Below are 13680 nucleotides of genomic sequence, written 5' to 3' on the forward strand. Positions count from 1 at the left end.
TTGTGCTTCTTATGGGTGTTCCTGAATCTTAACTTTCAATTTCTGTTTGGAAGTTGGCGCTGTATCTACAAATCATTTACGTTGTAGTGGAGAGTACCTTAAAATAAAAGTAACTACAGGGTTTGATACCTAACAATGGTCGGATAGTCCTGTGCATCTCTTACATGTATTTGAGGGAGAGTCCTGTGCATCTCTTACATGTATTTGAGGGAGGACAACATTGGCATTTAAATTGGTAGTCCTTCAGGTACCCTAAAAAAATTCTTAATTTTTTTAGTCATACGGAAAGGATCCCAAAACAATTTTGAGGGCCATTTAATTTATTTATCAAATAGATTTGTGTGGTTTATCTAATTTATTCTCAGTATTTGTCTGTGCATAAATATAAAATCTATCTGAACAAAATGTTCATTAATTGGCCATAAAATGATTTAATTTTGTCTCATTATTAAATTAAATAAGATTAGTGTAAAAAATATTATGAAGATTTTGAAATCCATGAACTGAGATACCCAATGTCAATATACAAGGTGATATGTATGTTGATTACCTTATACCAAGTACATGGTTGATAGTTACCTGTAGTAGCCAAGTGGACAAATAGCCTTCCCCAAATAACATCCTGTTGTTATTTAAGGTTGTTAATTTAGGAGTATGTTCTCTGGAGTATGTCATGTAAGTTGTATTGTTTTCTAAATTCACTTTGTTCAAACGAACATAAAGTATTTATGAACTCAACCAATGCCCTTTTTTGACCGCTGTATGCATATTTGAGGACATTCAAATATCAATACCTGAAAACTTCTATTGGCATAAATAAAAACAACTAAAGTTTGATACTGAATGGCGCAATGACCACTTCGAGTACAAAGAAAGCATATGTATAGACCGAAAATGCCGATTAAAAACTAAAAATAAAAAAACGACAGAATCATTTTAAACATACTAAAGTCCTAAATTTTTAGACACTGACAAACGACTCTGTATGTCCTCTGAAACATAACCATCTTTGGCATTATCTGATTTCCAACGCCCGTGCATTTTAAATAAACGATCAGAGATATTGTTTTGGGCTGCTGCAGAAGCCCCGCCTGATCTAAAACTGTGTAAACCAAAATCAGAAGTATTGAAACCTAGCTCTGACAAAGCAGAACGAAATATTTCGCGAGCCCTGGTATAAGATAAATTAACATTGCTCTTCCTCAAAACAAAGGAACTGCAGGATTTAAAAAAAGTCATAGCCCTAAATATATACATATCCGAACTAATATCTATTCTAGCTTCTTTTATATAAGTCTGCAAAATATCAACGGGACAATGACAATTATCTAATTTAGCAATACAAACATATTACCTTTTCTATAACAATCAGTCTTACTTTCCTCAATGAAAATTTCGACAAAATTATCGTTAAATGATATATGCTTTACTTTGATATTACACAACTCATTATACCTCAAAAATCCGAAAAAAAGCTAAAGAACACAGTCAAAAACGCAAGTCTTTAAGAATGCGATCATCTTTATTGAAATGCTCAAACAATTTAATCATAATATCTGTAGTGACAGGCTCTTTTTTCTTAATAGGACGGCCTAAAGTCCGCTAGCATCTTCAACAATTGAAGTAACTACTTCTGAATCACATGGATTTGATACCCCTGCTAAAGAATGTGCCCATTTTATACTATAAAATTAGATTCAACTACACTCAAATGATTAGCTGATTGAACGAGCTTTTGTAAATAAAGTGCCACAAAAATTTCATCACAAGGTAATACACACGGTATTTCTATAATTTTTTCGGTCCACACCAAAAACCTCTTGAAACCGCCTTCATATTTCTGAACGCTGTTTTGGCTTTAGAACTTATAACAGTAGTTTTCAGGTTCTCGAATAACAGTCTTAACTCTGGGTGAACCAACTGATCTTTACGATTCCAAAATCCAGATTTAAAAATAACCTAAAAATAATATTTTTTTCTCTAAACGTTAAAATATACACACCAAATCAAACCAAACAGAATAAAGGTCCAGTGACCAAAACAAGTCCAGTGACAGAAATGATGCTCAGTTGGCAGTCCAACTAAATTCAGGATAAATAAGACAGTCCATAACACCCAGTGGCTCGTATCAACAGTCTTTAACTGCGAAATATATAAACAATATCTAATGTCATGCTTATGCAACAGAGGCATCTAATCGAACAGCAAGAATCTTTCCTTTAAAAGCTCCATTAGCAAAAATTGAATTAATGTTTGCTCCTGGGACCAGAATTCTATCTACTTCATAAAATTTTAAAACATCCTTAACGTATGGAAAATACTCTAAATTCTCTCTAAACAATAATGGCCTAAATGCAGAAGATGGTCACTTTGGGGACGATCAGTGTTCACACTGCCTTGCATACAACTAAATGCCTAACGCAGTGAGTGGCTAAAGCAACCGGAGGAACTAACCAATTATTTTCATTCTGCCAACCACAAGAAAAAGCATCTATACCACTAGTTTTAGGATTCCAAAATAAAGAGTTAAATGCTAGGAAGCTTAGTATTGTTCATGTTGGCAAACCTGTCTATGGTAAATGGTCCCCAAATTGAACTAATAAAATTGAAAACTCAAAAGAAATCCCCCAATCATCAATATCCACAATTCTACTCAAAGAATCAGCCTTTTCATTTTCTGATCTTGGAATCCATTGTGCAAAAATTGAAATATTGAAGTGTAAACACGTCTCAAAAATAAACAGGGCTAGAGCCTGAAGCTCTGGTACTTTACTACCTTTCTTAATAATTCTCCGCGCATTTTGATTATCTGTATAAAAAGTTATTGAACTGTCTTGTAATTTATCAGAGAAACTCTCTATACACAACTCAATAGCTTTTACTTCTCTCCAAGTGGAGCTTATTTTAGATTCATCGTTTATCCAGTGATAATGCATAATTAAATCGTAACCTTGCAAAAAAACAGATGCAGCAACATCGCTTGCATCCGCAAAAACTTTAAAGTCTGAAACTCCTTTCATTAAAGAAACAGTTTTCAGTAAACTAAAATTGTTCTTCCAAAATAAAATTTCTTTTATAGAATCTTGAAAATATTCAAGATTTACACACTGATACCTGTCGTCTCTACAAGTAATACAAGAAAAAAGATTTCTTGTCATGATCTGTGAAACATTGCCTATTGCCGGGGTAAACGAAATAATCTTGCCGCACAACTTGGCTAATAATCTCACTTTAATCTTCTTTACTGAATGTAAAATAGTATCAATTAGGTTCAAAAAATTATCTAGTTTATTTTCTGGTAACCTTAACGTACAGTGTATTTAATCCCATGTAAAACCAAGCCATACTCTTGAACTGGCGTCCATATGCATTTATCTTTGTTAAGTACAAAACCAGACAAAATCAAATCTTTCTTAACTCTGGCAGAGTGCTCTTTACACAGAAGTTCATTGTCAGCTGAAGTTAAACCACCATCGAATAAACAGTCACTCGAATGCCATCTTTACGCCAGTGCGTTACTAAAGGGCGTACAACCTTGGTAAATATATAACCAGCTGACGATAACCCAAATTACAAAACAGTAAAAACAAAATATTTTACTTCTTTATCAAAGATCCAAGAAAAGCCCAATTATTTTTGATGATTGGGGAAAATGTCTATATGATGGTACCCTGATTTTAGATCAAATACAAACCCAAAACAATTATTGGTTAAATATTGACGGTTATCTAAAGCAGACTTGTTATTACGTAAAAATACAGATTCAGGTTCACTTAACAATGGAATTTTATAGCCAAACTGAATAGCATCTAAAATAAAAGTCGAAATGTTTATATTTCTCCAAAATTCTAATGAGTTTCTTAAACGACCGTTTACATTTATCGAACAAGTACCAGCTTCATATTCAAAATAAGTTCTTTAAGTGTCATAATCTTGTACCTCAAAAGACTGTGATGAATGTTCATGTAGAGGTCCCTCTAGTATTGGTAAATCTGTTGGTCATTGTGCTCCTACAATCCTTAACCCAGTGTCCATACAATTCGCAGTTGTAGCACAAATCACCAGCGGACTTTTCCTTTCCAGCGGTTTTAGTTGCGGGGCCTGGGGCCCCGGCTCCACGAAAGGGCTGAGTTTGCTGGAAATTACCACCATTATGAGCGACGCCGGCAGTACTACCCGTAGCCTCCGCGGGTCTTTTCCTCGCATTCTGCTTTGCTGTCTTAGCCGACTTCAACTTTTTGACTGCACGACTCTCCGCCTGTCTGATGCGTTTATCGTCCTCTGAATTGCTAACAACTTCGTCGGAAAGATATTTATCAACTGTTTTCCACCCTGCTTCCGATTTATCCGCTATACGAATTAACTTGTTTCGCTTCTTTAACAGAGCCTGAGAATCCTCAATTACCGAAATAGCCTTAGAAATTCGCCTCTAATCAATACAGACCAACGCGGTACTTAAATTCTCAATCAAATCCGAGTTTAGTTCAAACTGCACTTGGTTTCCTTTGAATTTTGTTTCTGATTTCTTTACCTTACGTTCAAGACTTTAAATTGTATCGTCGAAATTATATTTTATACCACAAAGTTCTGTCCTCATATACGTTTTCATCAATGAAAGTAAATCAGCATTAGATATTTCTTCTGCATTATTTGGCTGTAATTTATCTATATCATCCACGTTGTTTAAGGACCCTTCATCATCCGACATAGTCAATTAAATTTCAAATAAATACGTCTCTAGTGGTCACTGCCAAATCCTCGATAATTAAATAACTGTACAATTTCTTTAAAATACCCGGCGCGAAAACCGAATTACCGTTCAAAAAATTCCTCTACATCCGCACATAAATTTATTTCAGTGGCAGGGACATGCATGTATTGAAAGAAAAATGAAAATGACCAATTGACCTTAGCAAAGTTATATTTGTATTTTTTACAATGCAACTTACTTAAAGTACTATGAGATACATATCCAACTACTTCATGTAAGCGATTTTGTAAAAGCAACAAATAAATAACAAAAGCCTTCCGACAAAACGGGCAGAATAGTAGGATTAAAGGAGTAAGTACCTTTATGGGTATAGCCCTCTTCAATGTGAATTTTAAATATTGATTAGAATGTTACTGCGTAATCGTTAAGAATTTCTTGTATTATGTACAATTTATTATGTATAAATTCTGAATTAATACCTCAGAAATGACTAGTGAAAGCGTTTGAAAATCTTCAAATATTTTTTTGTCAAATTTAGCTTATCTTTTTAAGAATGTGAACCCGCTTGTTGTCCTAGGGACTACAAGCCTAGAGTCTGACCTCTGGTAAGATAAAAAAAAAACAACCTAAATTCAGATTCCCCTAAATCCTGAGCTGTGCACTGCATTGACATTGAACGGGTACGTCTAAACACCGCAAAGATCGGTCTTCGTGCACTAAGACCCATAAGATGACATATTTCCGAAGTAAAAGTACCACAGTTGGAGAGGTCATTTAAAAATGCATCTATTGTACTGAATTTAATATAATAATAGTCATTGGATCATTCGCTGTTCAGTCTTTTGTGCAATTCCTTCGGTACGTGCCGCAATCACGCGAGTGACCGACCGTGACAACGGCTCTTTGATGTCCATTGATCGTTAATTAAGGTCAGTGATGCGTACAGTAATAACCAATCAAGCGTGACTCTCGTGATTTTGTTTATTAGTGATAATCTTATTTAAAATGTTAATTGTGTTATTTTTTTGTCCGTCCGTGGGAGACCCGACAGGGTAGTCAACTTGAAGGACGTTAAAAACCTCTTAGTTAATTATTTTTTTTGTACATGGTTTCAAGAATATGTATTGTAACAAGTAGTTACTGTACGTGAAAGTTTATTTATTTATTTATTGTCTAGAGTTGTATGGATTGATAGGATTAAGGGTGATTCTTATGAATGGATTGTGTGTGAAAGAAAAGCCCCCCCCCCTTTTCTTTGTAAAATTGTAACACTCTGGTTTGATATACCTTATTTGTTATTTAGGATTGTATTGTCATGTTCTAGATACGGGACATACATTGCACGCTACCAAACAAACCCCTCGGCCCGTTACAGTATAATAATGTAACATATATAAATATAATCAACTCCTTGGTGGTTTCGTTATTATTCGAAGTTAACAATAAAATGCATGAAAAACGTTTTAAACACATAATAAAGCCTTTCAAAATTTACCCAGTTTCAAGAATAAAAGTAAATGCATATAAAATGCCATAAAATTGGAAACGATGTCTCTACTTATTAACATGGTTTGATATACACGCATCATAGTCTTGTTAGTTCTACTTTAAAAACTGCCAGGTTGGAGACATTGGTTTTTGTTTAGTTACGAAAGCTGCTTGTCTAGACTAGTCTTTTGGTCATTTACATAGAACTTTTCATCTAATTTGAAATTAGAAAATAGTATTGATTTTTTTTTGCTTTTGTTACATATAATACGGACAAGATTTTTTCCCGATATTTTCATTTTTATTTTTTCCATTTATTTTTTCCATTAAATGGATAGAATGAATCTTCTGGATTCATAAATTGTTCGTACTGCATGAATTTATAATCTAACCAAGCAGAATAGTCCACTTTCTTTGTCATTTGATTATAAGATATTGTTCAATTTCATCGGTTCCCAATTCGTACAATGATCGTTTCCATCATTTGTACGATCTGCACTACATAATGTTGTAAGAGTCCCTTTCACTTTTATATAGAATTCTGCTAATGCTGTTTGTTCAAAACGTGGAAAACATGTAGTGCCAACAAGAAACAAAAGTTGCAAAAAAAAAAAAAAGCATTTAAGCCCCTTCGACTTATTCAATCAGCATTTATTTTCTAAAACTAATCGCTCATTAATTCCACTCTTAAAATACTTCTCAAATGTTAACCACGATAATGTTTATTCAGTCGGTATCTATTCAGTCATAGTCTGTTACACATAGGATTGTCGGCACGTGCCGGAAATTTTAACACAAAAGACTACAATTCTAACGAATTATTGACTGTGTTTAAACTAAATTTAGCGCGTTTTATGTAATTTTAAATTACCATTCCAATGGTAGTACTTTTACTTCAGAAAAACGTCATCTTATTATGTCTTAGTGCTACTTTTATGGTCTTAGTGCACTAAGACCGGTCTTTGTGGTGTTTAGGCTAGAAACCACTAATTCCACTTCCCATAGGCTTCTATGCAAATTTCACAATATTCAATGGCTTCTCTGGACTTTACCTTAACTTTAACCTGCAGATGACTATATATCAGCATGATTCTACATATGTCAGCTCACAATCCTCAGAATGGCATGTGGGGTTAGCAGACTTGCAGTGCAGTACTGGTCACCGGAAGTGAAGTGTCTATAAATAGCATGGGAAATCCCAGTGTTTTCACAAGAGAGGGGTATATTTAGAAATCATTATGGAGATTAGGCTTCACATCACAAGAAGCAAAATGCACAGAAATGTTTTTCCTTTCAGAAACTGTTTAAATTTTTTAAATAAGATGAGAACTTTTTTCACAGCACTATGAGGAACAGGGGTAATTTCTGCGTAGGACTATTTTTGCGTACGTTCCAAATGCTCATTGGTTGAATTGGTGGTCTGTAACCTGAATTTAGACGGACCGACGTTGAATGGACCTTTTAACACGCATAGCTTACCACGTTCTCAAGAGCTTTACAAAAAAACAAGCAGTAAAAGTCTAAATCATAAAGTTTTGTTGATAGAAACAGTTACGCGATGTCCATGTTGGCTGGAAGTCATACAGGGATATAGTAAAACGGGGAGTGAAACATAAACGGACCATAGAAATACCCAAGAATACCCCAGAATACCTCAAAATATACATTTGAACCTCTAATTTGATTGAAATATGTTTTATTTGATGAAAGATAATGTTTTTATTCAGTTTTTTTTTCAGGATTTTTTCCCGCCAAACAGCCGGAATTTATCAATATGACCAGTTACGCAATGCTAATTATGCATGATTCCCTGTTTGGCGGGAAAATTTGTTTAGGTTGTCTGATTTTTCTTGCATATTATTAAAGTTTGTGGAGAGAACGGCTAGGTCATCAGCGAAATCGAGGTCTTCAAGGTGTGACATCAGGTCTCATTGTATCCCTGTTGTTTTTCTCATTACCCAGTCAATGGCCAAGAGAAAGAGAATGGGTGAGATGATGCAGCCCTGTCTTACTCCTGACTCGACCTGGAACCAATCAGATGTGCTGTTATTTAGGATGACACTGCACTCAAAGCCATCGTAGAACTTTCTGATGATGGTAATTATCTGTATCCATCTGCACCATGAAAACTGATTTGTTCAACTTGTCATAGTTTTCCTTTCCTCTTTCTTCTACTCCGGACTTGACTTTTATGAGCAAATCGACGAGTGTTTCTAGAAAAGCAGAGGACGCTTAAACTACCGGTGCACCTGGTTCATGCTCCCAGTGTTTAGTGGAGTCGAGTTGCTCATTTACTTTTGTTGCTTTTTATGTATTACTTTAGTTGATTTATATCCTTTGTTGTGTTTGTCTGTTTTCCATGTCTGGTCTCTGTCCCTGGATTACATACTTTTGATTCCGCTAGAATCTTGGTTTCCTTGATTACTCTTTCAGATATGTTTCAATGGATTTATTTCGCGTCATATGTCACACCCACCCCTTGGAATGTTTACGACTACTGAAGCGTGTGTTTCAATACAAGTACATGTACCTTATAAAACAGATACATGCCCAATGTTTAGGTAAAGTATTGTTGATACAAGTGTAGATGGATGAATAGCTGCAAACTAATTGAACTGTGAAGCGACTCATAAGTAATGTAACTTAATACCATCAGCATTATCTTAAATGATACAATGTATAAAAAAGAGACAATTGCTTAGAACATAATGTGAATAAGGAAATAAAGCCGATTTTACATCAAGGCTTTCAATTTTTCGCAACTTGCGAAAAACAAGACTTGTGGTTCTACTAGACGTTTTTAGTTTTAAAAAGAGTCGAGATCGGGCACTTGATTTAGATATTTTAATTCACAACATTCATTCAACCCACTGTACTGGTTTTTTTTTTTTAATTACACAGCGGTATATTCAGAGGCGATGTCCGTGTCCCCATTTTTGTTGTTGTTTTTTATTTTGTTTTTTGATATTTGTTTTTTGCAAAAAATGTATATTTTAGCACGAAATCTAAAGACTTGATATTACCCCCCAAAAAAAATAAATAAATAAATCGTACGCCTTGCTCTGCTCGGCATTATGGCCATCTAACCTGAATTATTCGCTCCGACCTTGTTAAAAATAAAAAAAAGTTCATAAAAAATCTGACATTTGGTCATTTCCCGAAATGAAAATAAGATTTCCATCTTAATACTTCAACTCAACCCTTAATATCATATTTTAACAGTCTGATTTTCTTATTCGTATCATGTAATTTGAAGCGTGATAGATTGATTGATGGTTGTGTTTAAATGCCGTTTCGGGGACCAGGGCCATATCACGGCAAGAACATTTATCAAAATGAAAATATTAAAAGCAACATCAAAGTCTTTTCATAAAATAATGAAATTATAACAAAATGCTTTTTACATAAAAAAAAAAGTACGTAAAAGGTAAATTTAAGATATAAAATACACATAGAAACATTACTTACATTAAAATACTGAAAAATAAAAAAAAGGTATCAAAAATTAGATGTTATCAAATAAACCGATACTATTACATTCTTTATTGGAAGTCCCCCCCCCCCCAAGTCAAATAGAAAGTGACACCGTGTATATGTAAAGTTTTGTCACACTTATCACCTATACATAAATTGGCATTGTCGGCAGCATTATTGCAAAGAGTTCTGTTGTGAACCAGGTTAATATTTCCATATACATGAATTTAAAATATTAAATATACAGGTCTATGAAATTTCTAGCACCAATACTACGTGATTGATCGGCAATTTATGACATTATACAGAGAGTGTACAGTAAAGTAATTATATAAAGTCCCTATCCAGAGACCACAGTCGAGCATGCCACCCGAAAATGTAGTCATAAACGTAAAAAACCTCACAGTTAGTTCGTGGGCCCCTTTTTAAAATTTTCTAAACGTCAGAGGAAGATATGAAAATTCCAAATATTTTGGGAATTGATAGTCCTTAAGTAGGCCTAAAATCTCATCGCAGTCCTAGATGGACTGATGGACCTTGGTCCCAGCCACCGACTTCGAAATTGGTACATAAGTGGTAGGGGGCCCCTTTTTAAAATTTTCTCAACGAAAGGGGAACATGTGGAAATTCCCAATATCTTGGGAATTGATAATCCTCAAGAAGGCCTAAAATCTCATCCCAGTCCTAAGACGGACTAATTGACCTTGGTCCTAGCCAACGACTTCGAAGTTGATAAATAAGTGGTAAGGAACCCCTTTTTATACGACCGCAAAAGAATGAACCGATTCGTTATTTTGATTGCGAGAAAATAAATACAGGTTTGTATCGAAAAAAGCTACACATTATATTTAATTCATCATGCTTAACATTTCAACTAGATACTACAATGAGTTATTTTTGGTAAAAATTTGTATCTTTCGTCAAAATCTTTTCCTCACTATCAATACATGTACAACGGAAAGTTTGAAATGCTATCAGCGCTGGAAAAAATTGAATACATATAGTTTACATTTCTGTATATTCCAATGTATTGAAATAGTTACCATGCAATTTCATATGCCTTGTATTATTGAAATCAAAGATCTGCCTTATATGTAACAAGTACATGTAACTTTTTGTTTCATAAATTTTATTCGTCAGACTATTTTTCTATTCAAATAACACCTAAAACTTTTCACAACGTTGGTACTATTTACCCTTTCTCCTGTTTCAAACCCATGGGGAAAGTTCAAAGAGAAATAGATTTTTAAACCTTGAAAATATGTGCCTACATCTTAAATACGAACTATTTTAAAATCAGCCAAAATTTACTTCCACATCACTTCATGCATTAATTTGTACAACTTTTATTTGAGGATTTATATCTTCGTTAACAGCAATTTTGTTGTGGATCATTTTGAAAAGTGAAGTGCATGAAAACTTTAAATCTTCCAAATGATTCAAAATTCCTGCAAATTTCACGTAGTATACTTTATTTTGAAAAGTAATTATTTCTCTTTTCTCCCATCATAGACTTCATTCACACCGCACGAGCGAGTGATTAAAAATTTGTAATTTCCCGCCACTAAATATAAGTGCCGGGAAATTAAAATGTCGCGTGAAGACTCCCACGCTTATCGCGCTTACCATGTTTACCATGTTTACAGTTATTCATATTGTTGATCAATTAAATACTTGTTGATTTACAAATGTTATTCATATTTTAAAAGATTAGTTGGTAGTGTATCAACTAATCATAATGGTAGTGATTTCGATGACGCAATGACTTGAGCCCCGTGCAGGTCCGGGTGTTAAAAGAATAGGCCTGCAGCAGCGCTAAGCTTGTCGTAAAAGGCGACTAAATAATGCTCAGAACCTTAGCCGGGGGCTAGGGCGCTCTGCCCACAGAGCAACTGGGTTGTCAGGCTATGATACGGAAAACCTGACCGCAAACCTTAGTGGTGCACCGTGTTGGGAAAGATGTCACGTTCCTCGCACGTTAAAGAACCCTGCTGTGGTATTCGATAGGAGTAGGAAACTTTGCGCTCCGCCACAGGAGGCTAAATTGCCCGACCTAACCTATCCCCATTTTTCTAGTGGCAATCAAATTTGTCGACCCTATTATCCTTGTGTCCCATCCTTATTTTCATTTCATCATCATTTCATGTTCATTTTATGATCCACTCCATGTTCATCGTCTGAATATAGCTGAACTGTTGCTGCTCGGACGTTAAACTCCAACAAACAAACAAACAAACAAGCAATGACTTGATGACTGCAGGGGAAGTCATTGATGACGCAGTTGATGTTGGGAGAATTTAGGGTTTTGTTTAATTTATTAAATATTAAGAATAGCGAAATCGATTGCTTATTTCAAATTTATAAAAAATTGTTTGGACGCACCCTAATCTTATGAATATTCATGTATATTATTGATGGCTAGCTTCCATGCGGGCTGGTATTCAGTTTGACGGCTAACTTCACACTGTTTACGGGCATTTTTGTTCTGTGATTTAATAGTCAAATTTTGTCGGAAAAAAGTTCTTTTTTACAGTTTTAAAATTGTATACATGTGATCTTTACATGTTATATGTTTTCCAATACCTACAATGAACGATTCCACTTAAATTACTTATCAAAGTGTATTGGGGTCGATTGATCTTTGACCCCTCCTCCAATTAATGGAAAATAGCAGAAAACTTTGCCGTTTTTCACTTTGATAGGTACGATATTCAAAACCTACATTGATTTATCTTTCCATTGACACATGATACAGCCGTATACCATCTAGGCCCATTAAACTCGAAAACTAAAGCACTTTTTGATACCTGACCGCAGCACTAATAGGTACGTACCTGTGATCAGGGAGTGAATATTGTTGTGATTTGAAATGAATGATTTCAGGTAGCAGAGGCATGAACATTGGGAGGGGAGGGAAGGGGAGAATCGACTCCATGCATTTGTTTTCATTTGAAGAAAAGGAAACTTCATTGCTTCATAATTAGCAATTGTAGGAAGGGCGAACGTCTTGCACGCCCTTCCTTGAATTGTAGCATACCACAAATTTATTAACTTCAGTAAATTTGCACAGGGATGCTAGCAATTTATTATTTTTCATATTAGCAATTTATTTTAAAATATTAGAAATTCAAGGTCTAATTAAAAGAAAAATTGTTTTCTACAAATAGAATTTATTTTAATTTCTGATATAAGAATTTATTTTAATTTTAAATATTATTTGTAATAAGAAATTATTTTTTTAATAATAGAAAATGGATTTTAAATATTAAAAAAATGGCTTTTTATATTAAAAATATTGCTGTGAAAAAAATGTTGAATTTTCAATATTAAAAAAAAAATGAATTTTAAATATTTAAAAAAAATATGATTTGTATTAGAAAACGAATTTCTAATACAAATGAATAAAATTCTTATAATAAAAAAAAATGGTAAAAAATGAATTTTAAAATTTTGAATTTTAAAAAAAGTTCTATCAATAAAACATGATTTTTTTTTTGTATAAAAAAAATTCGTATTTATTATAAAAAAACAGACCTTTGTCCTCTACGTTTGGGAAGGAGTGGAGATAAAAATGAGCGAAAAATTCCGATTTTGGGGCGGGGACCGTCAAGTGTTTTAAAATGGTTTCCGTTTAAGCTTGAATCTCATTTGGCACATTTTTTCAGTATTCTGAATAATAATAAGTTTCACTTAGTCTGTACATGTGTTATGATATTGTTATACAGAGACAGGTCTAAGATTTCATCACTGTTATTGGTACGGCACTCAATCACTAAGATTAAGAAGAATAGAAGAAAAAAAAAGGTTGACTATTATGAAGTGCGAGGATAGTCATTTAGACTGCAGATAGTCCGTTTTCTTCTGACCCTGTAATGCAACCCTACTATTGAAATGTTGGGTTGAGGCCAGAATGATGTGCTATACGGAAAAATGATATTTCTGCAGAGTGCTGGGTTTACTATTTAAAATGAATATGGTATCTGCATACAGGCAAATGATTCTGGAAT

The 13680-nt window shown here is 34.1% G+C and overlaps 2 pseudogenes; both read right to left on the reverse strand.

The window, feature by feature from the left end:
- Window positions 1-2058: 2058 nt before the first annotated feature.
- On the reverse strand, window positions 2059-3314 carry LOC148597751 (uncharacterized; annotated as a pseudogene).
- Window positions 3315-3872: 558 nt separating this feature from the next.
- Window positions 3873-4708, reverse strand: LOC148597752 (uncharacterized; annotated as a pseudogene).
- Window positions 4709-13680: the final 8972 nt, after the last annotated feature.

The sequence above is a fragment of the Perna viridis genome, chromosome 14 (genome assembly GCF_037379345.1).
Source record: "Perna viridis isolate PV_CMFRI_1.1 ecotype Kerala chromosome 14, ASM3737934v1, whole genome shotgun sequence".
Classification (NCBI taxonomy): Eukaryota; Metazoa; Mollusca; class Bivalvia; order Mytilida; family Mytilidae; genus Perna; species Perna viridis.